This window comes from Oryctolagus cuniculus, chromosome 11 (genome assembly GCF_051225735.1).
Source record: "Oryctolagus cuniculus isolate XC-2025 breed Fujian yellow rabbit chromosome 11, ASM5122573v1, whole genome shotgun sequence".
Lineage (NCBI taxonomy): Eukaryota > Metazoa > Chordata > Mammalia > Lagomorpha > Leporidae > Oryctolagus > Oryctolagus cuniculus.
In genome coordinates, this window is record NC_142877.1 from 108549699 (window position 1) to 108574888 (window position 25190).

At 49.6% G+C, this 25190-nt stretch overlaps 2 long non-coding RNA genes across 3 annotated transcripts in view; one reads left to right on the forward strand and one right to left on the reverse strand.

Annotated features, from left to right (window-relative positions):
* Positions 1-12024, forward strand: part of LOC127491089 (uncharacterized) — a 145375-nt gene extending 133351 nt beyond the window's left edge. For both annotated transcript variants that reach the window (XR_016217011.1, XR_016217012.1), the window contains one exon: positions 11684-12024. This is a non-coding gene — a long non-coding RNA (uncharacterized LOC127491089). The remainder of the gene's footprint in view (positions 1-11683) is intronic.
* Positions 6143-23029, reverse strand: LOC103348409 (uncharacterized). The gene is made up of 4 exons (XR_016217013.1): positions 22899-23029; positions 18436-18510; positions 11681-11905; positions 6143-6279 (listed from the first exon to the last, which is right to left on the reverse strand). It is a non-coding gene; the product is annotated as an uncharacterized LOC103348409 (long non-coding RNA).
* Positions 23030-25190: the final 2161 nt, after the last annotated feature.

Sequence of the window (25190 nt, forward strand, 5' to 3'; positions counted from 1 at the left end):
TCTGACAATTTTATGAGTTCCGTTTCTGGTATATCTTCTATCCTTCTTCAGCTTCTATTATTGAAGAGGTGTAGTGTTCCTTTGGGAGGCTCATGATGTCTTCCTTATTCTTATTTAGGGTTTTTGCTTTGGTTATTAGCATTTCTGTTTGCTTTTCTCTTTAATGTGTGCCTTTGAACTTATGGTGAGATTTCCCTCTGCTGTGAGCTGCTATGTGTCTGTGCGCGGCAAGTGGAAGCACACAGCTCCACCTCTGGGAGTCCTGCTCACTTCTGGATTGTGATGGAGGCAGGTACCAGAACTTTGGTACACTAAGCCCCGCCTACTGGGGGGCCAGGCTCGCTTCTCATTGGTGTGTGGCATGGGCTCGAGTTTTCAATATTTAGGACTTCTTGTTGTACAGCTAGCGTGGTGGGGAGGAAATTACTCTAAAATGCTGTGATCCTTGTTCCCATGTTGGGGTGTGTGTGCACAGAAGGCAAATGTGGCAGCCCCCTGCTTACATTCAAAGACGTAACAATTAATAGGGCTTCTCCCAGCCAGCTGCAGGTCTGGTTGCGGGAGGGGGAAGACATAGATGGACAGGGGTGTGCCCAACCTCTCGCTTTGTTCTCATATACCTTCTCTTTCTTCTCACTTGGAACTTCAAACGCAGTTCGCCAGGCTCCCTTGCCTGCTGTTATCCGCAGTTCCATGGACTCGCGATTTCTGGTCTCACCTGGTCTGCTTGTGGACGGGGGAAGTGGGGGGCATCAGTCTCCCGTTTGGCTTCTCTACTGTGCCTCTGCCACTGTCCTTTCTTTTTTGCTCCCTCAGCGTGTACCTGCCCAATCTCTATTGGACTCCTGGGCTTCTCCGTGCGAATTTCTCACGGCTCTGTCATTGGCTTGTATCCCCCTCTCCTTATTAACTATCTATTTTGTCCTGCGTGACTCGGAATGTCCTGTTGCTATACCGCCATCTTGGCCCCTCCTAAGTGGTGCACCATATACCTGCCCCGATTATCAATTTTTGAATTCTCACTTCTGTTTCGTGTTTTTTTCCCTTTTTAATTTTTAATTTAGGTTTCTGACGCTCTCCACATATATAGTCAATTTCTTGAGTTGCAAACCCTTCCTCCCAATCTGGGTGATCATTTGATGTCTGTCTCACTGTCTCGTTAGGCAGTTGAGCACTGAGAGAAGATGCTGGAGATCTAAGTTTGGGGCAGCTACGAGGAAAGTCACGTGCAGAGTCCTCATGGTCTCTAACAGCCTCATACTTGTACTCATACAGAACTCAAAAACAGTGGGCCCATACCCAGATCCACAAAAACTCCATGCTGAATACAGACCCGGCTCTCAGTTCTTCCCTGAGGTGCCCGCCTGGTCTGCCAGTTGTACTCTGTTCATTAAACTTAGCCAGCAGGCAAGTATGTTATAACAAACAGGTTAAAACATCTGCAGGGCCGGCAGCACCAGCACCCTGCGTTCTAGTCCCGGTCAGGGTGCCACATTCTGTCCCAGTTGCTCCTCTTCCAGGCCAGCTCTCTGCTGTGGCCCGGGAGTGCAGTGGAGGATGGCCCAAGTGCTTGGGCCTGCACCCCATGGGAGACCAAGAGGAAACACCTGGCTCCTGCCTTCGGATCAGCATGGTGTGTCGGCCTCGGCAGCCATTGGAGCATGAACCAACAGCAAAAGGAAGACCTTCCTCTCTGTGTCCACTCTGCCTGTCAAAAACAAAACAAAACAAAACAAAAAACCATCTGCAGTCCCTTGCATTGTTTTGGAAAGACCAGTCATATAGCTTAACATTTGTATTATTAGTATTATTTAAAATACAACTCATATTTTTAAAATGTCTTAAAAAGACTAAGTGTGAAATAGTTAACTCTGGGGCCGGCGTCGCAGCTCACTGGGCTAATCCTCCACCTTGCGGCGACGGCACACCGGGTTCTAGTCCCAGTCGGGGCGCCAGATTCTGTCCCGGTTGCCCCTCTTCCAGGCCAGCTCTCTGCTGTGGCCAGGGAGTGCAGTGGAGGATGGCCCAAGTGCTTGGGCCCTGCACCCCATGGGAGACCAGGATAAGTACCTGGCTCCTGCCATCAGATCAGCACGGTGCGCCGGCCACAGCGGCCATTGGAGGGTGAACCAACGGCAAAGGAAGACCTTTCTCTCTGTCTCTCTCTCTCACTGTCCACTCTGCCTGACCAAAAAAAAAAAAAAAAAAAAATAGTTAACTCTGAATTGATTCAGGGATTATATTATCTTTTTGTTGCTTTTTTTTTTATCATGTTTTGTACTTTCTATAATAATCACAATATTTTAGGATTAGAATGTAACAAAATATTAAAAATACAAACTATCATATAGTATAAGAAAATATTATAATTCCGCCATCTGTTGAGGACATGGCAAAAGACATTACTACAGTAGAAGAATACCTGATTCTACAACTTTGTTCAGTGCTGACTGACATACGATCTGGTAAGAGCAGCAATGGAATTTCCAGATAGCATATGTAATTAACAAACATGATCACATCATCATTTTGATTCTGACCAGAAACCAAAGCTGAACTCTGACATTGAAAAAGATTTATTTATTTATTTGAAAGGCAGACTGATAGAAAGAGAGAGGAGAGAGAGAGGTCTTCCATCCACTGGTTCCCTCCTCAAATGGCCACAACAGTCAGGGCTGGGCCAGGCCAAAGCCAGGAGCCTTGGAACCAAGTCCAAGCACTTGGGCCATCTTCTACTGCTTTCCCAGACACATTAGCAGGGAGCTGGATCAGAACTGGAGCAGCTGGGACTTGAACCAGGACTGTGATGTGGGCCAACAGCATCACAAGCGGCACCTTAACCCATGGCATTGACCCTTCACATTCTTTTTAAGTTGGTGGAGCCAAGAGACCAGAAACTTCAATTCCATCCCCATTAAAGAGAAGAAGGAAGAGGAGGAGGAGGAGGAGGAGAATTTGCCTCTGTCCCTGCCCATTCCCTTGGAAACCATGGGTGTGACCCCACAGTCCTCCCTTCCTCTGGGATATCTTGAGTTTGGATCCCTGCATCTGCAGTCAGTGCACTGTGTGATCTTGGGGAAATTCACAGAGACCAGCGCCTTGGTCTCTAACTATGTAAGGGAATAAGTCGGGCGGGGTGGGAAGTGATGCTTCCCTGAAGAATGCTGGTGAACTCCCTAACACTTGCACGGCTCTCAGATGCACCATGTTACCAGGGATCAAACTCCTCCAGAGGTCAAATAGATATATGCTGGTGACCTGGGCGTGAAAGCCGTGAGGAGCACAGAGGGGCCCTGACACAGAGCCTTTTCACAAACGAAGGTCGGTGCTCTGGCCCCCAGGCACGGAAGCCTAGCCCAGTACCTGCATCCTGAAGGCTGGCCGAGCTGGCTCAGCAGAGGCCACTGGACCCTGGGTGTAACGTTCAGAGCCAAGTTCGAAATACATTGAGCCTTCTCCAGTTCTGTAGTGAGAAAACAACTTGTGCTTGTTGAGCATGGGATAGCCTGCCACCCCAGAGAGAAAGGCAGGCTCTGCTGGCTCCAGCTTCTTCCCATGTGAGTGTGGGTGGGGCACATGCTTCTCACACAGCTCAGGCACCACAGCGCCTGGTATCCTCTGTGAATTTTAGACACGACCCCAGAAGGAACCTCTAATGTCACTCACTGAGTGCCTCTTTTCCATCATCCCCAACAAGAGCCACACACTTTCTGTTTTGATTCCTCCAGTAATGGTCCACTCACTCCCTGACTTGGCAGGCTGATTACATCTTCGTGTGAGTGTGTGTGTGTGTGTGTGTGTTTTAATTTGACAGGTAGTTATAGACAGTGAGAGAGAAAGGTCTTCCTTCCGTTGGTTCACCCCTCAAATGGCTGCTATGGCCGGCGCTGTGCCGTCCGAAGCCAGGAGCCAGGAGCTTCTCCTGGTCTCCCATGTGGGTGCAGGGCCCAAACACTTGGGCCATCCTCCACTGCCTTTCCGGGCCACAGCAGAGAGCTGGACTGGAAGAGGAGCAACCAGGACTAGAACCCAGCATCCATATGGGATTCTGGCTCCGCAAGGCGGAGGATTAACCAAGTGAGCCACGGTGCTGGCCCCTTGTGTGTGTTTCTTGGACATTTCTTCCTTGTACAGAACAGACACTTATCTCTTTGAGGTTCTTTTATTTCCAATCTTAGGCAGTATTATCATACTATGTATTGTCCAAACTCAGGTTTGTGATTGAGACTGAGTAATTATAGCAGGACTTTAGGAGAAGCCTGGAACTCTCCTAACCAAACGAGATGTAGGATATAAGGCTTACAGTTAGCCCAGGCATAGCTACAACCACTGTGCTCCTTCTTCTTTGAGTCACTCATATTGAAAGGCACTGAAGTTACCCCCATGACTCTTCTGTCCTCTAGAGTAAGCCAAGGTGGGGGGCAGGTCTCTCCAGTAAAAGGTGAATTGGATGGAGAACAAGAAATAGCTATGTGTTGGCCGGCGCCGCAGCTCACTAGGCTAGTCCTCCGCCTGCGGCGCTGGCACCCCGGGTTCTAGTCCCAGTTGGGGCGCCGGATTCTGTCCCGGTTGCTCCTCTTCCAGGCCAGCTCTCTGCTGTGGCCAGGGAGTGCAGTGGAGGATGGCCCAGGTGCTTGGGCCCTGCACCCCATGGGAGACCAGGAGGAAGCACCTGGCTTTGGGTTGGCCGGCCGTAGCGGCCACTTGGGGGGTAAACCAATGGAAGGAAGACCTTTCTCTCTCTCTCTCTCGAACTCTGCATGTCAAAGATAAAAAAAATAAATTAAATTTAAAAAGTAAGAAATAGCTATGTGACTTTTGGGGCTAAGTATGGGAAATTCAGTTGCCTCCCAAGATCCAAAGTTATGTTCTGCTATCTCAGAAAAAAATGTGAGATGTGAAAGGTCTGTCCGAAGGACCTGATTGGGCCAGTGCTGTGGCATAGTGGGTAAAGCCACTGCCCACAGTGCCAGCATCCCATGTGGGCGCCGGTTCGAGTCCCGGCTGCTCCACTTCCGATCCAGCTCTCTGCTATGGCCTGTGAGAGCAATAGAAGATGGCCCAGGTCCTTGGACCCCTGCACCCATATGGGAAGAACCAGAGGAAGCTCCTGGCTTGGGATCAGCACAGACTCACCTCACAATCGTCATAAAAAGACCCATAGTATTTGCAATGTGAACAGCACTGGCAGTGGCACTAACGATGAGCCACGTTGGAGACCCATTGTCAGCTATATGGCCAAGAGCACCAACTCTGGGGCCAGTCCTTCGTTGACATCACAAACACTTACTAAGTTTCTACTATGCCAGACATATTGTAGGCATGGGAGAGCCAGCAGTAAACACATACAAACACACACATGCCTAAAGCCGAGCATATCTGTGATCAAGGGCTGTTGTAACCTTACTTACTGTGTGATTCAGCTTCTTAAGGATTTAGCTTCTAGCTTTATAAAATAAGTGAGGCTGGCGCTGTGGCTCACTAGGCTAATCCTCTGCCTGCGGTGCTGGCACCCTGGATTCTAGTCCCTGTTGGGGCACCAGATTCTGTCCCGGTTGCTCCTCTTCCAGTCCAGCTCTCTGCTGTGGCCCAGGAGTGCAGTGGAGGATGGCCCAAGTGCTTGGGCCCTGTACCCACATGAGAGACCAGGAGGAAGCACCTGGCTCCTGGCTTCAGACTGGCACAGAGCGCCGGCCGTAGCGGCCATTTGGGGGGTGAACCAACGGTAGAAAGACCTTTCTCTCTGTCTCTCTAACTCTGCCTGTCAAAATTAATAATAAAATAAGGGTGACACCCACCTCAGCGAGTTGTTGTAGTAGATGTAAAATGCTTACCTGAGTAGCTAGTCCACAGTAACACAGTAAGTACTGAATAAATGTTAGTTATGAAGACCCTATCTTGCTGCTGCTGCTAATGCCATCAGAACACTAGTGATAAAGCGAGACATGGAAAACAAAGCAAGTTGATTAGCTTTGCCCGGTGGAGACATTGAAAGGCTACACTCACAGCCATGTTCTCACAGTGTGCCTGCAGCTACTTGTTTGCAGCGGTCTTTCTTCACATCTCTAGGTCTTAGGTATTGAATGAAGGACTTAGATACGATGATAAATATAGACTCTGTCCAACACCACTGTTCTACAAACCCAAGTTTACCTCAAGAAAGCAAACAGGCAGTTGGCCACACTACTGGCTTTCTTCTATCTAGATAATTCCAACAGCTGGTGTTCACCTTGACAAGGGGCCCCGGAGTCAAGAGCATCTTTCCAGGCATGATATCAACTAAAAAAAAAAGAAAATAATGAAAGAAACAACAAGGGAATTAAAACGATAAAGAATTGAGCTATCACTTCTGCTAGTCTAGTTATTTTACAAGGGCAGGCCTCAGACCAGGCGCTTGTCCCCAGTAACCGAGACAAAGCAGATGTAGACAGACAGACAGATGGGAAGGATATGAAGAGTGAGACCACCAGGGAGTGAGTGGGGGGCCACGCAGGAGGACAAGGCTGAGAAGCTGTCCATTTTTGCAGGCAACAGCTTTTACTCCTCCAAGGAGGTCAGCAGAGATTGTAATGAGAACATCTTGGCCAAAGCCACGATTCACTGTCCAAAACTGGGCTGGGCCCCCTGCACTGGGAGAATTTCACAGTTTTTCACATTATTCCCAAGCCCCACTCCTCTGTTTAAGGGTGTCACTCAGAGTTTATTACATAAAGGGTCCAAAGGCCTCCATTCATATGTCCTGGGGGGACAGAGGCTTGGGAAGAGTAGCGGTAGTGATGAGGGCAGCCAGGAGCAAGGATGAAGGGCAGTTCTGGGAGACATTAGCAAGACAGCTCCTGGGAGGGCCATCTCTGTTCTGTCTGTTCACGCAAGAAGCAAACACTGCAATGCAATGCAGACCAAGAAGCAGCCACTGTCCAGTCACCACGCTGCCGTGGACAGCAGCACAGCTGGGCACTGCAGAATTCCACGGTGCCATTCATCATAGCAGGGACTGGCAGAATGTTCCACGGAGGATCAAATCATGACTGTATCTGCTCTTGGGGACCATACAATCTCTGTCACCACTGCTCAATTCTGTCGTTCTGAGGCTGTCAGATAAAATACAAGACACCGTGTAGTTTTATTCGCTAAATCTGGCATCCTTATCTGCAGCATAAGAGCAGCCACCAGCAATACGTAAATGAATGGACACAGCTGTGCTTCGGTAAAATGTCCTTGGGAAAAGCAGGCTGGGGGTCAGCCCCGCCAGTGATACGAGGGGCCACCCTGGGGTTTTGCAGGACTGCTGTTCTTGCCCACCAGCAAGGCAGCACGGCTGGGTAGAGCAGTGGCTTCCAGGCACATTTAACCAGAAGCGACACAGACAGATAGACAGACATTTTACATCACCATTACTCTTGCAAAACCGTTCTTAGCCTCTCCAGGTGCGATAATCTGTGATGTACTACTACAAGCGTTTTCAAAACCTGCATGGAAATGCACATTATGAAAAGACCATGCCTGGATTTCAAAGATTTTGCACCAAAATAACCTGATCTTTAAATTCTATTTTCCAAGAACTTTTTGAAGTGCCTTTACACACTTTATTGCATCCCATTCAATGTTTTTAACTGTTGCTGGCAACCAGTCCAATTAACTTCAGAATTCTAAAGGGTTGGCTGGAATTGGAGCCAGGAGATCTGAGTTTCAGGCTTAGCTCAAACTTTTGCCAACAATGCATTCTTCGGAGAATCACCTAATTTTGAGAAATCACATCTGGAAGTGGGGACTGTAATGATTTCAGAGTGACTTATAGGAGAAAGCTGAGATGACTCAGGTCCCCTAACATGGACAGTCACCACTGGTGGCACCTGAGATGGTTTCAGATACCGAACAAGTGAAAACTGCATATGCTTATGGCTTATTTTTTCATTTCTTATCTGGGAGGCACAGAGACAGACAGACAGAGAACACATACACAGAGAACTCCCATCTGCTGATTCACTCCCCAGATATCTGCAAATTCTAGGGCTGCTTTGGGCCAGGGCCAAGCTCAAGAGCCAGGAACGCAACCCAGGTCTCCCATGTGGGTGGCAGGCACTCAATTACTTGAATCAACACTGCTGCCTCCCAGGATGTGTGTTAGCAGGAAGCTGGAGTCAAGAGCCAAAGCCATGATCAAGCCCAGGTACTCTGATGTCCGACACAGACCCCTTAAACACTAGGCCATGTATACTTTAATTATTTGTGAATATCCACAAATTATATCAAATGCAGGTTATCAGTGGTATAAAGTTGCCTTTAAAAACAAATTCTTTAAGAAAAATAGGTTAGCTTGTTTAAAAACAAGTAGTAAGCAAATAATAGCATATGAATGTGGCAAAATTTGTACACGTGGTGAGTAGATGAAGTTTGGGAGGGTTGAAGATAATACATGAGCACTAAACGATGGTAGCTGTTACATGGTGACCCCTCGGGGACCTGAGCCGAGCACCTGACTCACTGCTGATTCCTCAGTACTAGGAATTGGATTGGTTCACAGTAGGTGCTCAATATGTGCTCATAGTGGATGGATGGAATGACCGATGGAATGATGATGAATTATGGATTCACTAATAGATGGACAGATGGATAATGGGTGGATGGATAATGGATGATGGATGGGCTTATGAATGAATGAACAGTGATGTGAATGAAATAAACTCCAATCTAATGGAATCAGAAGGAATTAGTTTAGAGTTACAAAGTGTGGGGAGCAACTCGGACTAGACTAAGTTACTCGAATTAAGACTTATTCTATGCATCTGCTCTCCCACAATATGGCGCTGAGAAGGGAGTAACAGCTTCTACGCAGCTGCCTCCAGTTCAACCAAGAAACTGTAGAACCTGCTCCTGATTGGAGGAGAGCAGCGTACTCGGCGTGTGGGTAGCAGAGTTGGGATTGGTGGAAGAGGACTATAAAGGAGGAGAGAGACGGCATGCACCAGGAACATCTAGGAGGAACATCTATCTGAAGGAACACCTGTGCAGCCCCCGAGAGAGCCGGCCGGCGGTGTGCCGCTCCCCCGCGGAAGTGGGGAAAGTGGCCAGGGGGAACCGCCCTTCCACGGAGGTGGAAGGGTCGGTAGCCAACCCGGGAAGAACCAGCAGCAAACCCAGGGAGGGCCGAGCAGACAAAAGAACAGCACAGGGTCCTGTGTCGTTCCTCCACGAAGACGGGGAGCGACATAATGGTGCCGTGACTTGGATAGGAAACCTAGGAGGGAAGAAGCAGGAAAATACCAGAGAGAGAGACTAGAAGAGCCTAGGGGAAAGCCTGACGGAAAAGGTGCCGGAAGAAGCTATTGAAAGCCTAGGCATAGACTCGGATACGGACTGTGGGAAAGAAGTTAGGATTTAAAGTGAAAGCAAGAAGAAACTTAGACTCAGATACGGACTGCAGGTTGAAAGTGAAAGTGAAACCTATAAGAAACTTAGACTTGGATACGGACTGTGGGGAGAAGCCAGGAGAAATGAGGGAGGAATATTGTTGGAAGAAAACTTAGGGAAACATACCGGGTAGAGAAAAATACGTTAGGGAGGATGAAGCCGCGAGTGCAGGCTGAAGCAGAGACGTAAGCTATCTTGGGATTCTTCAAGTCAGCCCGGGGAGCATAAGGCGAAAATCTGGAACCAGAGGCAGAGACGTGGGCCGCCAGGTTGGAATTCGCCAGGTTAGTCCGGGGAACTTGGACTGAATGCCGGTGGTGGTGGAAACGTAAGCTACGCTGTGTGATTCGCGGAAGCCGCCGCGTGCAGAGAGAGCACGGGGCGTGAATAGATAGGGAACGCGGGGCTGGCGTGAGGCCGTGGTGCAGGCGCAAAGTGCGTGGAGACCACGGAGTGTGCGCGCTAAGCCGAGCCGTGCAGAGCCGGGAGCCCGCCGCAGGGCGGGCGCCGAGAAGCCGCGCAGATGAGAGAAGCGCGGGCTGAAGCGGCTCAGAGCCGGGAAGCCGCCGAGAAGTAGCCTCGGGGCGGGCGCCGGGAAGCCACAGGGATAAGAGAAACAGAAGTTTTAGAAGTAAAATGAGAGAAATAGGAATGCTGGTAGATAGAAGTAAAATAGGAGAAATAGGAATGCCCGGAGATATAGAAATAGAGAAAAATAAGGCCTCCCCTCAACATGGCAATGAGAGAGCTTGGATTTGGTCTGCCTGATTGGGGAGGTGGTGAGCACCTGCGGATGGCTAGCAGCTTATGCACCGCAGGTCACCGAAGACAGGCACGAATTAACATCAATAAGTCTCCCCACAATACTGCAATGAGAAGGCTTGGATTCGGTCTGCCTGATTAGGCGATAAGCACCAGCAGGCAGCTCGACCAGAGTATGAGCTGCAGGTCACCGAAGATAGGCACGAACCAACACCAATAAGTCTCCCCACAATACGGCAATGAGAAGGCTTGGATTCAGTTTGCCTGATAGGGCTTGTAAGCACCTGCATGCAGTTCTAGCAGAGCAGAGCATGCGCTGCAGGGCACCGAACACAGGCATGCATCAGCGCCTAAAAACCTCCTCACAACATGGCGAAGAGAGGACCTGGATTCGGTTTGCCTGATTGATAGGACTTGTAAGCACCTGTGGGCAACTCTAGCAAGCAGAGCAGAGTGTGTGCCATGGGGCACCGAAGACAGGCGCGTATCAACGCCAAAAAATAAAAAGAAAGGGGGATCTGTGGGGAGCAACTTGGACTAGACTAAGTTACTCGAATTAAGACTTATTCTATGCATCTGCTCTCCCACAATATGGCGCTGAGAAGGGAGTAACAGCTTCTACGCAGCTGCCTCCAGTTCAACCAAGAAACTGTAGGACCTGCTCCTGATTGGAGGAGAGCAGCGCACTCGGCGTGTGGGTAGCAGAGTTGGGATTGGCGGAAGAGGACTATAAAGGAGGAGAGAGACAACATGCACCAGGAACATCTAGGAGGAACATCTAAGAGGAACACCTGTGCAGCCCCCGAGAGAGCCGGCCGGCGGTGTGCCGCTCCCCCGCGGAAGTGGGGAAAGTGGCTAGGGGGAACCGCCCTTCCACGGAGGTGGAAGGGTCGGTAGCCAACCCGGGAAGAACCAGCAGCAAACCCAGGGAGGGCCGAGCAGACAAAAGAACAGCGCAGGGTCCTGTGTCGTTCCTCCACGAAGACAGGGAGCGACACAAAGAATGTGGCACAGTGTGAAAGGTGTCCGTGACTGCAGGGACTGGGGACATCAGGACGGGGCAGACATTCTTCCTCTGAGGTGTCATCTGGTTGCTAAAACCCTCTACACTGCCACTGTTAGCACTGAGCCCCGCGGCCACGGGGCTGAGACAGGAATCACTAAGCTCACGTCACTCCTCCAGGGTGGCACTTGCAGCAAATACCTAGCAACGAGAGCACAAGGTGGAAATAGCTAAAACTATCACTACCAGGCAATGCTGACTCGGGTGAGTCTGACTGGTGAAGTTTGCTGATGAGAAACGGGGACTAAAGAGCACAAGACACCCACATCAGACCCACGACAAAAGGATACAGACACACACACATGCACTAGGCTGCCCCACTCAGGCCAGAGCGCCCATCACAGGTCAAATTCTACGAGGGGTTTTTGCATTGGCAGAGGGGGGATCATATCAGACATGACCAATGACAGCCATTATAATTCAGGCACTCTCTCCTTTTCTTACCAGGTGCATCGGATCGGCTTCCACCTGCCAATCTTATGCTGCAGGCTTCAGTGATCCTACCCCCATCTCTTCTTTTCCACCGGGAAAGACCCCTGATGTCCCGATGTTTTCTGACAGAGAAGTGCTGCAGAGCGGTAGGGAAAGCAGGCCCGGCCTCTGTGCACAAACCCTCGTCCCCATTTCCTGGCATTGCTCCTCCACCTCCCTGTGCCTCCGTGTCCACATCTGTGAAATGGGGAAACAGCCACAGGGCAACTGTAAGGGTTAAGTGAGCTAATACAGGCAGAGCATTTTAAAAAGTTTCCCATGCATGATACGTGTTCGATAAATGTGACCTAACATTGGTCTGTGTCTTTCATTGTATGACATCTTTCATTGTATGACATCCTCAAAAAATAGGATTATTCCTAGTTTTCAGATGGAACATTAAATGACTTGCAAAGCCTAGTAAATGATAGAGACAGGACATAAGCCACGTTTGCTTCCCAATTCCTCCTCCTCCTGTCTTCCCTGCCACCCCATGCCACTGTGCTGATGTAACTTACCAGTTAGAAATCATCCCCATACAGCACTAATTCAACTAGGTTTACATTACAAATGTTCCGTCTACCCATAGGACGAGCCGTCCCCTTTCCCCCATGGTTTAGTTTTGTTTTTGGATTTTTTTTATTTATTTATTTTTCTGCCAATGAATGTTTATGCGTGAATTTGGGGGCTGAGAAGCAATACGAAAAGCTAGCTAGCTCTAATGATCTTGAAAGTAAACCTGATTTCGTCTTCACCCTATGACTTGGTGGTATGGTCGGTGGAGGAAGGATTGGGGGGACATAGAGAGCTCATAGTGGGCCCTGGCTGGAATGGGCCCCCAGTCTCCTGGGAAGGCAAATCCAGAAAGCCAATGCTACTAAAAGCAGCCAGAAACATTGGTGGATGCCCTTCGGTTACCTGCTTCTTGTAGGAGCCAAAGTGTTCTCTACCCACTGCCCAGACCTTGTCCCCACCCTGAGCACAAGGAACCTTATTCTCGAAGGGTCTAGAAGGTAGAGAAGGAACGGGCATCAAGGAGGTGTGTTTGCTGGGAGGAGAAGGAGCATTAGGAAGGTTCTCCAGGGGCTTGAGATTGTCTCTAACAGAGGCAGCCAGGCACTGAAGGACGGACGGGCGGGGCCCTAGAAGGAGGAGAGCTGACTGGGCAGGAAGGAGAAATGCCCGAGGCTCTGAGGGCCGGTCACTGAGGAAGCAGGGGAATGTGGCCTCCTTTCTTTTATTTTTAAATCACCCCAAATGAGGCTTTCTTAGAAAAGCAGTTTCAACTCCCAAAACGCCAGTCAGGCGGTGGTCTCCTGGGCCCCTTTGAAGGGGGATGGTGAGTTCATTCAGCTTTGCGTGTGTTCACTGGGTCACCCAGTAAACCTCCACCAAGCACATCCGATGCACCAGGGGGTCCGCCAGGCTCTGAGGACAGGCTGGTGGCAGAAGCCAGCGATGCCCCTGCTGTCCTAGGGGACATGAGCAGTAAACAGCAGTCAACTGTGTTCATAAACAAGGAGATGAACAGAGGGCGGGAGACCGAATCCTGGGGTGCACCTTCAGGCCGGGGTCCGGGGCAGTTCAGAAATGGTCTTAGAGAGGAGCAGGACAGTGGGAGTGCAGAGATCAGCAGGCATGTGGGGGCAGAGGAGGAAGGGGCTCACCAGGGCACAAGCCTGAAGTGCAGTGAGCAAGGAGCAGTGAGGCCAGCTGGGGTTCTTAGAGGAGAACAGGTTGGGTAGGCCTGGACGCGTTTAGATTTTATTCTGAGGGTCTTTGGAAATCCACTTGGACATCTGCCTTTGTGTCTAATGAAGCTTCATCCCCAGCCAGGTCCAAGTGGCGCTTTCTAAAGCATTTAGGTTCAAGTGATATCTTTGCATCGTCCACTCTGTCCCCTGAAGACCCGGACTGCATATTTGGGAGACAGCTAAGGATCAAGGGTCAGGTTGAACTCGCATGCTTTTCTCTTGAGTGGCTCAGTGCCTTAGCCAATATCAAAGCCACCAGGGAGCTTTGTCAACACACAGATAGCTTCCAGGGCCCCGCCTCAGACCTCCTGCATCAGAATCCCAGGGCAGGAGCGAGCCAGACCTCAGATGACTTTGCTGCTGCCCGGAGCGGAGCCTCCCTGCCTTAAAAAGCTCCAAACTGCCTCTTGAGTCTCATAAAACCCCACTCACGCTTAGGCAAAGAGAGGGAGCTTCCCCCTGTTGATAAGACTGAAAGCATTCCTCGCCTGCCCCGTTTACCTGTCTCAGGTCTCCTAGGAAAGCAAACCTGCCCTTTTGTCAATATTTGCTCTGTCTGCTGCCCTCCACGGTAGAAGGGAAAAGCGTTTTCACTGTCAAGCTGGTGTTTATACAGGGGATTTGTAGACTTTCCCAGAGCTGCGGAAAATCCATCACCCCTGGTCACCTGTGCCCTTGATGAGGTGACGGCTTTTCTGCCACCATGCTACCCTGTCCATCAGGATGATGGTATGTGGCCTGTCAACTCACAAACATTCAGGTTGGAAACTGCTTTACACAGGAGCCTGGGGAGACTGATGCTTGGAGAGCAACCCAATCTCAGAGGGCGAAGCATGCCCTACTGATGATTCTGGAAGGCAAGGGGTGGGGGTCTCCACCCGAGACCAGTCAGGGAACCACTGGCAAATGCCAGACACTTAGATGGAGCCAATACACCCTGGCCCTTGGAAAGCTTACCGGCCTGTAGCATTTGTTCCAAGCAGTCAATAGGAGCCCCGGTATTGCTTCCAGCGGCTGGCTCTGAGGCTGGTGAGCCAAAAGAAATTGGGGCCTCGGTTGCTGGAACCAAGCATTGCTTGCAAGGCGCACGTGCCTGAGAGGCAGCTGGGCTGTGCTCCCAGGGATGAGCACGTTCCCGTCTAGAACACTGCTCTGCTTCTGTTGGGCTCCTGTCTGTCATCGTCACCCCAGGGCCAGCTCTGGACATCCAAGCCACCTGAGACAGACACGCTGAAAAGCTGTTTGCCATCTTTTGTCATTTGGAAGAGCCTTTGGGGTTTAGGGGTCCATCAAAGGGGCAGAAAGCAGGTGACATCTGAGCGGAAGCTGCAGGAGCCACATCTGCTCTGCCAGATGTGCTGTCCAGCCACGCTCCAGCTCCCACTGCGGGCCCAGCACCGAGAGGGAAACCAAGGCTGCAAAGCATCAGAAAACCCTCAGCGGACTTGCTGCAGCCTTTGGAGGGATTCAGACCCCTCCATAGAAGAATGAGTGCAGAGAATGGAGGAGGGAAGCTCTCTGTGGGAGGAAAAATCAATAATCCCATGGAGACAATGACAGTAATAGATGTCACTGACTGTGCCTTTATGAATGTGAACTACAGATTTTAACTGATTGCACATTCCCCTTTCTGAGATAGCCCCTGTTATCTTTACAAAGGAACAAGCCCAGGATGCACACCAGAGAGGTGTCCTTAGACTCGGAATATCATGGACCTGGAACGTGCTTAAAACGGTCCTAGCGTGCAGCAGGTGTCTACAAAGTACGAGGCTTACAATCTTTACTACCGTGCTCCAACTTTTGTGATTTTACTTTTGCAGATGATGAAACAGGCTTGGAGATGCTCATGGGATTGACCAAAAAAAAAAAAAAAAAAAAAAAATCACACGGCCAGAGCAAGAGCAGCACCAAACCTAGGTCTTCCCGGCTCTAGAGATGGAGTGTTCCCTGCCAGGCTGCGGAGGCTGGCCTTGCTCTGACCGTGGGGTCTGACAGCCTCAATTCCTCAGGAGTCTGAGGCCAGCATCACGTAGCTCTCAGCGCCTCGGCAGCCAGCGGGGTCCTGCCACCCTGCAGTTCTCCCCCTCTGCCTCGCACAGAGTCAGCTGTCCCCACGAGCTGTCCCCAGAGCCCCTACTTCTGGTATCAGCTTTTCCCAGGACCTGACCTCCAGGCTACTGTCAGGGCGGCTGCAGTGCAGGGCTCATCTCGTCCCCTGCAGGCTCTTTGCCCATCCTTGTAGAGCAAATGAGATCCCTCACTTCCTGGAAATGAGCTTGCAGCCTCCCAGAGACCCCCGGGTGGGTACCCGGCGGGGCCTCCCCAAGCAGTACCGTGATCCTGACTTTGAGAAATCCCTGTGGGAGGGAAACCTATTCAGCTCTCTCACTGCTCACTTCCCAAATAGTATCAGGCTAGGACATGAGTTTTCTTCTTGTGGCTAGAAATGACACACAGATTACTCTTAAATTCCGGATGACGGGAATCCAGTCTTGTGGGGCTCAGATGGAAGAGTCGGCCATTTCCTTCCAGAGGCTCCCAAGATGTCATTCCCTGCCTCTTCTAACTTCTTGAGGTCACCTACAGCCCATGCCGGGTGGCCACATTGCTCCAATCTCTGTCCATTGTTCCTCCTCCTCTGCCTCTGACATCCCTGCCTCCTCTTATAGACCCCTGTGATTGCATTAGACCCATGTGGGCAATCCGGACTACTCTCCCCATCTTGAGCTCTTGTACTTTATCACATCTGCAAAACCCCTTTGGACTATATAAGGACACATTTGCAGCTTCCAAGGATGAGGATGTAGACATGCCAGAGGCCCTTGTTCCACCCTCCCAGGTTCCTGGGTCTTTATTTACCTCTTCAGCAAGCTGGTGCTGCACTCCGGCCAGGCCCAGGCACTGTTTGCGTGAGCTGCTAGCAGCTAGGCCTGTTGACTTGAGTGCCTGCAGGTTCACTGGCTTCTGGAAGCTATAGGTTACATACTGGGATATCTGTCTTGGTTTTTAGAGAAAAGCAGTTTTCTTGTGAAACTGAAGAGGCTGTTTGCTAACTCGAACCCCTAGGCTGTACAAGGAAAGACTTGAGAGATTTCCTTTCTGATGCCTCCCCAAGGTTTGGATTCCAGGTTTCTACACGTGTTCTTTCCTCTGACCCCAGACTTCAGCCTGGAGTGAAGCAGGCACATACATGGCTTACAGGTTCCCTAAAAGCATTCCCAGCCCAGACAAGGGCAGCTGGCACCTTGTTTGACTCCCCGCTTTGAGCCTAGCCCATACCTATTGCCAATGCTTATCTAATGCCAGGCCCCTCCTGAGCACCCTGGAGACATGATTGACACAAATACTTACCGCAGCCCACAGGTAGGTACTATTATTATCTCACCAATGGGGCCTTGGGCATTGTTAACCTTGCCTAAGTCTCACAGCTGGAGAAGAAGGGTCAAGAGTTGAACACAGTCTGAGGACTGAGTTCTTGCTTATAACCACTAACCCACGCCTGGCCTCCCCAACAGCAGTTCTCCATGAAATCTATCGAAAGAAGGACTGGGAAGCTGTTGGCATCTAGAACTGCACATTGAGGGACCTATGCACTCAAGTGTCTTGAGTGAGTGACCCCTTCATGACAGACAGGTGGAAGGAGCCCCTGGGACTGTAGGGTAGGCATACTCCATGGCCTTAGGGAGGGGCGGAGCCCCAGGGACCCTGTGAAAAGGTCATATACATTTACTGAAATGTGTCCCCAATCTGTGGGCACTACACAAGTAGAGAATAGTTGTCTTCTGTGCCTGCCGTAGATCTTGGAATGGCCCAGTCCCTGCTCAGAGCAGACGCTTAGTTGATAAATTCTGACTTCATGCAATCCCTTAGAGATATACTGAATATACATTTTGATCAAATCCTGAACAGTCAAATGTTGAAAGGCAATAATCAACCAAAAGCCAAGGTCAGAGCAGACTATGACCATCATGGATGAAATTTTGCATTATCTTAGTTTACTTCCCCCAGAGAGCAGGCCCATGGCAGAGTCATGTTTTGAAATACCATGGGACAGTTCTTCAATATGTGAATTTTGAGAGGACACAATCTAGCCCATAACAGAGAGAACCCAAGAAGGAAGGCACAGGTTTTTATATCTATAATCCAATCTTGGGAATGACATCCATCGCTTTTGTGCGATTCCGTTCTTTACAAGTGAGGCACTAGGTCCCATCCCCACTCAAGGGAATAACGTCACCTGTTGCAGAGATGGATAGCAAAGAATTTGTGGGTCTATTTTTAAATACACCACAGAGGGAGAGCCAAGAATAGGATGCATTACACAGCTGGTCCCAGACAAGGATGACTGGCTGGGGTTCCTGTGGGGCCATTCCCTGAGCAATATGTAGCCTATGTCTCAGGGTTCTCTCAGTCAAGGAAAAGGGGAAGAACTTATCAGGGGGAACTATCTTAGACTGCACAAGCTGGGCATCCAGCCAGGCCCCTGGAGTCCACAGAGAATCCTGGGCAGAAGGAGGTGAGAGGGAATGGAGTGGGCTGGGACTGGGTCGTGCCTCCCTGAAGAACACCAGTGGCCACAGCAACACAGGAATAAGACGGTAGAGGCCTGTGGGGGCTGCAGCTCAGATTACAGCCATGGTTGACTTGCTATTGCAATTTCTCATGAACAGTATCAGTGGTTGCACCTCAAGTTTCTGACGTGAGTGCTGGCCCAGGAATGTCACAGCAGGCACCGCTGCAGAGGTGGCAATGGTGACCATCTGACTCCCTTTCAGCAGGAAGTGGAGCAGGCAAGGAAGGTACCTCCTGGCCAGCCACGCTGAGGAGGGGCCGCTGGCCCAGGTGCTGCTGACACTTGAGGGATCAGTTCCTCCTGTCTGGTGGGGCTGACTGAAGCGAGGTTGCCGCCGGCTCAGGGCTAAGACAGACTTTCGTAAAGTCTGGCTCTTCCTGTTGGAGTCACCAGAAACTCACCAGTTCGTTGATACCCTCTACACGCTCTTAATTTGGTTCCAGTTTTGTACAGGAGCACTTCAAAGTTCGTTGAAACTGGAATTAAAAGAGAAGTTGATTGATTTTGATGCAAATTTTTTTGAAATCCATGTATATGTGGGATCTTTAAGAAGTTCATGGAAATGTGTAGTATGAAATACTATTTAAATAACATTGAAGTGTGCATGGTTTTTCCATAATGTACATTTTTTAAAATTCTTGAAGATCCCTCATGTGCATGGAGTGTGATATTTTTGCACAAAATAAACTTTTAATTCCATTGTCCTTGAACTTTTGAAGTACCCAGGGACATTCTTCAAAAAAAAAAAAAAATTCTTTATTTATTGGAAAGGCAGAAGCAGAGAGAGATCTTCCATCCATTGGTTCACTCCCCAACTGGCTGCAGCTGCCAGGGCAGGGCCAGGCCAAACCAGGAGCCTGGAGGTGCATCCATGTCTCCCACATGGGTGCAAGGGCCCAAACCCTTGGGCCATCTACCATGGCTTTCCCAGGTGCAGTAGCAGGGAGCTGGATCAGAAGTGGAAAGCCAGGACTTGAACCAGTACCCATATGGGATGCTGGCACTGCAGTTGGTGGCTTTACCTGCTACGCCACAGCGCCGACCTCACCAGGTATGTTATTTTGTCTAGATTAAAGAGAGTTTATCATAGCCATTGTTCAACATCATTTTGGAGTTTTTTCTTCTCCTTTGAGGAGGCAAAGATGACATTTTAGATTTTTAAGATTTATTCATTTGAAAGGCAGAATGGCAGAGAGAGGGAGAAATCTTCATCTGCCTTTTACTCCCAGTTACCTACAATAGCCAGGGCTAGGCTGAAGCCAGGAGCTCTATCCAGGTATCGCACATGGGTGGCAGGAACCCTGATTGGCTACCTTCACAGGTGCATTATCAGGAAACCGGATAGAAAGTGCAAGCCAGGATTTGAACCAACACTCAGATATGGGATGGGGGCATCCAAGCAACAGTTTAATGAGCTGCACCACAATGCCCAGCCCTGCATTTTAATTTTTAAAAAAAAATCCCCTCACAAGAGGTAAAGCAGGGGCCAGCCTTGTGATGCAGTGGGTTAAGGGCCACCTGAGGCACCGACATCCCATATCGGAGCATTGATTCCAATCTCAGATGCTCAAGTTCCAATATAGCTCCTTGCTAATGCATCTAGGATAGCATCAGAGGATATATCAAGTGTGTGGGCTCCTGCCACCCATACGGAGACCCATATGGAGTTCCAGGCTCCTGGCCTAAGCCTGACCCGGCCTCTGCTGCTCTGGCTATTTGAGGAATGAACCAGCAGATGGAAGATCTCTCTCTCTCTCTCTCTCTCTCTCTCTCTCTACTAAATAAAAATAAATCTTAAGCAAAAAGGTGAAATATTCCAAATAAACTTTTTCTCAAAATATGACCTAAATGAGAAACACGTATCTAAAAATTGAAAAGTTACTTAAAATCATTTAAGTAGAATTACTAATACTTACATATCAAATAATTCTACAAGCATTAGCATTCTGATCTAATGAATCTCTAGTATATTATCATGTTTTAGTGTTCATACTTTAAAATCGCTTGGCTCAAAGAGGCTATTATTTGCTTTTAAAATTATCTTGCTGGGGCCGGCACTGTGGCGTAGCGGGTGAAGCTGCTGCCTGCAGTGCCGGCATCCCATATGGGCGCTGCTTGGACTCCCGGCTGCTCCACTTCCAATCCAGCTCTCTGCCATGGCCTGGGAAAGCAATAGAAGATGGCCCAAGTCCTTGGGCCCTGCACCTGTGTGGGAGACCTGGAAGAAGCTCCTGGCTCCAGATCGGCACAGCTCTGACCATTGCGGCCAATTGGGGAGTGACCCAGTGGATGGAAGACCTCCCTCCCCCCCCCCCTCTGCCTCTCCTTCTCTCTCTGTGTGACTCTGACTTTCAAATAAATAAATAAATCTCTTTTTTTTGACAGGTAGAGTTAGACAGTGAGAGAGAGAGACAGAGAGAAAGGTCTTCCTTCTGTTGGTTCACCCCTCAAATGCCTGCTATGGCCGGCGCTGTGCCAATCCAAAGCCAGGAGTCAGGCGCTTCCTCCTGGTCTCCCATGCAGGTGCAGGGCCCAAGCACTTGGGCCATCCTCCACTACCTTCCTGGGCTACAGCAGAGAGCTGGACTGGAAGAGGAGCAACCGGGACAGAATCTGGCGCCCCAACCGGGACTAGAACTCGGAGTGCTGGCGCTGCAGGCAAAGAATTACCCTAGTGAGCCACGGCGCCGTCCATAAATAAATCTTTTAAAAAATCTATATAGAGGATTCCAGAGCTGTGGCATAGCAGGTTAAGCCTCCCTCTGCAACATAGGCATCCCATATGGGTGCTGGTTTGAGTCCCAGCTGCTACACTTCCCATCTAGCTCCCTGCTACTGCACCAAGTCCTTGGGCTCCTGTACTCATCTGGGAGACCCAAAGGAAGCTCCAGACTCCTGGCTTCGGCCTGGCCCAGCCCTGGCTTATCGCCATTTGGGGAGTGAACCAGCAGATGGAAGATGTCTCTCTGTCTCTCCTTCTCTCTGTAACTCTTTCAAATAAAGAAAAAATTCAATAAATCCCAAATTAAATAAATCCTTTAAAAAATTATCTAGCCAACCCCAACCCTTTAAAAATGTTTATAGTAGAATCGCACGCTATTTTTTCATCTGAAATTTCCATGAATCTCTTATATTCAAAATTCATCATCATATTGCTGTCAATAGTTTTTATAGCATTCTGCATTAGCAGTGTTAGGTTTTATAGCATTTTGCAATAGCAATGTTAGGTTTTGCTCCAGTGGACTGATAGAATCTCAATACCAGACCGGGCACACGGAAGAATCTTCGTTCCCTATGCTCTCTCATTCGCTCTCCTCTACTTGAAAGCGCATCTTCTGAAATGAACATCAAATCCAAGCGGCATGCCTCATGCACACGAGCTAGACACACTGTAACCCGCAGGCTCACAGACCCAGCCGTCACTCAGACCATCCAGGAAGCAGAGCTCAGGCTGAAGCAGGTGCTGGGTCGTCCGGCCCTGCCGAGGCTGCCCAGGTAGCTGAATGAAGGAACCCTGGCCCTTACGGAGCTGTGTTTCTTTGCCCATCTGTGCATCCTACATCATGAGCCTGGTGTTTTGTTTTGGTGTCTCTATCCCCAGCACAGGGCCTGGCTGCCACATGCTGGGTGGAACCCAACCGATCGGCCCTCAGGGGGCTCTAGAGGGGCCATCTGCACACCAGCTTGTCACAGCCTCCCTTAGATCCTTGGGCTCTGGCCTCCATTTCCAGGCCCAACTGGCCTGCCGATGGCAGCGCCCTGTGCATCCACCATGTTTAGCCCTCAGGGTCCAGACTTGTGACCTGCCATGCTGGAGGTCGTGGCACAGTAGCTGTCCCCTTAACAACCTCCAAGGAACCAGGGCTAGGATTTGAGCCTCGTTAAAACCAGAGGAAGTTATCTTTAGCCATGAGGTCAGAAAGGGATCAAGTTGCCTGTGTGGGCTTTTTCCCCCAAGGAGATTGGAACTCCTGTAAAGCCTCAACAGTGTGGAATGACCACTTTGTCACTACTCAAGACCAAGTCTGAGCTCCACTCTATCCCTTAAGTGCTGTGTGCTCAATGACTTAAGCTCCATGAAGAAAGGGTAATTCTGCGATGTAGATGGGCTCATCTGAGGAGTCACTGGAATAGTAGACACTGAATGCCTTGCTTAGCTCCTGGCGTGTAGAAAATCTCTCAGCAAATGCCAATTCCTCTCTCCCTCCTTCCTTCTCAAGCCCATCTCCCATTGGTCCCCTCTTCTACTGTTTTGTGCATGCCTGCCACACTGTTCTCTCTCTCTCTGGCCCCAAACACCCCCACCACACAGGGCTGTGTGCACTGAAGCTCCTTAGCAAAGACTGAATGGAAACACACTAGACAGCTGACAGCTGGAAAATAGTGATTTCTTTGACCGGAAGAGAACGCCTTCATCCTTACTCCCAACACCATCAAGGCATCCCTGCCTCTCAAGGATCTCAGAAGCTGAGAGTGATGGCCCAGGTGAGTCCCACATCCGCGGGTGCGCCTCTCCAGGAGCCAGGTGGTGGCAACAGGAGCTAGGACGTCTACCGGCCTTACGGGAGTGCACTAGGAAATCAGGGAGGCAAAAACGCTCAGATTTAAACCTCTGACATTTTCTGTGTGACCTTACCGAGTGAATTAAACTCTCCACCTCATTTATAACATGCGGGCTACAAAGTCTGCTTCCCGGATTGCGAGGATTTAATGAAGGTTTGCAGATATGGTAAGAGCGGCATAGTGTAATCAGGTTCCCATGCCAGCTCCTCAGCTCACCCACGGTGTGATGTTAAGGCCAGTTACTTACCTTCTAGGGCCTTGGTTTGCCCATCTGTAAAATGGAAATGAGAATAGTACCTACCTTTTAAAGAGTTGTTCTAAGAGCAAATGATCCACCATTTTTCAAACAGCAGAATCTGGAATGGAAAAAAACTCGGTAAATATTAGGCTATTAATTCTGTAATGGGCCTCGCTCCAGCCCTGGCATTTCATGGGCGCTGAATGAATGGCAGCTACTGTTAGCTAAACGTTTGGTCAGATGAAGGGAACAAAACTCCCATTAACAGCAGCAGCACCAAGGGCCGTGCAAGAGCTGAACTTTGTGGCCTGGGAAGTTGTGTGGAACACGGCTGACATTTTACTGTATCACCATTTGTAATAAACACACATGGCCCTTCCACTGTCAGGGGGATACACACACAAATTTTGTACCCTGGAATGAGTAAAAAAAAATAATGGTACACATCTGGGTGTGCCCTCAAAATAACTGGGATATTTATTTCCCTGAAGCACGGAGCCTTGGCAAAAGTGGATGTGTTCTTGATGTTTGCCACGCTCACTGCTGTAGATGCATCTCAACCTTCCTGCACGTGACGATCTTGCAAGAACACTGCTTTTCCACCAGAAACAGACTGACGTGCCCTTGGCAATGCTGGCGATCTTGAGGTTCTGTTCTTTTAATGCCCTTCGTGCTTTTTATTTGACCAGCCGGTCTTTTTGAAGTCTGCCTTCCTAGAGCTTATTATGAGTCAACCTCTCTTCTAAATCCTTCCGTCTCTGAGTCGTCCCTTGAAAGTTACAAGGCCCATGACATCCAGTTTCATATTCAACCTCTCCAGTCCTGAGGATGCCGACCAAGATGCTGTGCGTGGATGGACTTTTTAGGCCAGGATGGGAGTGTTAGGAGGATCATAATGGGGATAGAAAGAAGGTTCCATGGGGCTGGCACTATGGCGCAGTAGGTTAACGCCCTGGCCTGAAGTGCCAGCATCCCATACGGGCACCAGTTCAAGACCTGGCTGCTCCACTTTCCATCTAGCTCTCTGCTATGGCATGGGAAAGCAGAAGATGGCCCAAGTCCCTGGGGCCCCTGCACCCACGTGGGAGACCCGGAAGAAGCTCCTGGCTCCTGGCTTCGGATCGGCACAGCTCCAGCCGTTGCAGCCAATTGGGGAGTGAACCAGCAGATGGAAGACCTTTCTCTCTCTCTCTCTGCCTCTCCACTCTCTGTGTAACTCTGACTTTCAAGTAAAATAAATAAATCTTTAAAAAAAAGAAAGAAGGTTCCAGCTCAGTACATCTGCCCCAAGACAGACCTGGGTCATCCACACCAAGTGAATGATGTGGAGTGCGGTTCGTTGTTGAGCAAAGAGCTACAGTCACGTGAGCACAGAGCTGCCCAAGAGAGTGTTAACTAGGGCCATGTTAATGAGTTTCAGCTGAACAGCTCAAATGTGGAATGTGATTTGCTCGATTTTAAAGAAATATAGGAAAGAAGCATGCAAATATCTATTAACGATTAAACATAAATACATCAGTGTATTAATTAATCTTTATGTTGGTTACTAATATGCAGGTTCAGCATCCCTAATCCATATTCCAAATCTGAAATTTTTGAGCACTGACATGATACCATGAGTGGAAATTTCTGCACCATGAAACTTTCACGCACAAAATTATTAAGATTATTATAGGGGTGTGCATTTGGCCTCGCAGTGAAGCCATCAGGAGGACATCTGCAACTCGCATCAGTGAGTCTGGGTTTAATACCTGGCTTCTTCTCTTGATTGCAGCTTGCTGATGGTGTGCACCCTGGAAGGCAGCAGGTGATGGCTCAAGTGGTGGGGTCCCTGCCACCCACGTGGGAGACCTGGATGGAGTTTCCAGCTCCCAGCTTCATAGTTGAAGATCACTGGAGAATGAACCAGTAGATGAGAGCTCTCTTTTCTCTATTTCTCAAATAAATAAATCAAAGTTTAAAAATATATATGGTGGCCGGTGCCGCGGCTCACTAGGCTAATCCTCCGCCGGGTGCGGCGTTGGCACACTGGGTTCTAATCCCGGTCAGGGTGCCGGATTCTGTCCTGGTTGCCCCATTTCCAGGCCAGCTCTCTGCTGTGGCCCGGGAGTGCAGTGGAGGATGGCCCAAGTGCTTGGACCCTGCACCCCATGGGAGACCAGGAAAAGCACCTGGCTCCTGGCTCCTGCCATCGGATCAGCGCAGTGCGCCGGCTGCGGCGGCCATTGGAGGGTGAACCAACAGCAAAGGAAGACCTTTCTCTCTGTCTCTCTCTCTCTGTCCACTCTGCCTGTCAAATATATATATATATATATATATATATATATATATACACATATATATATATGGTATAAA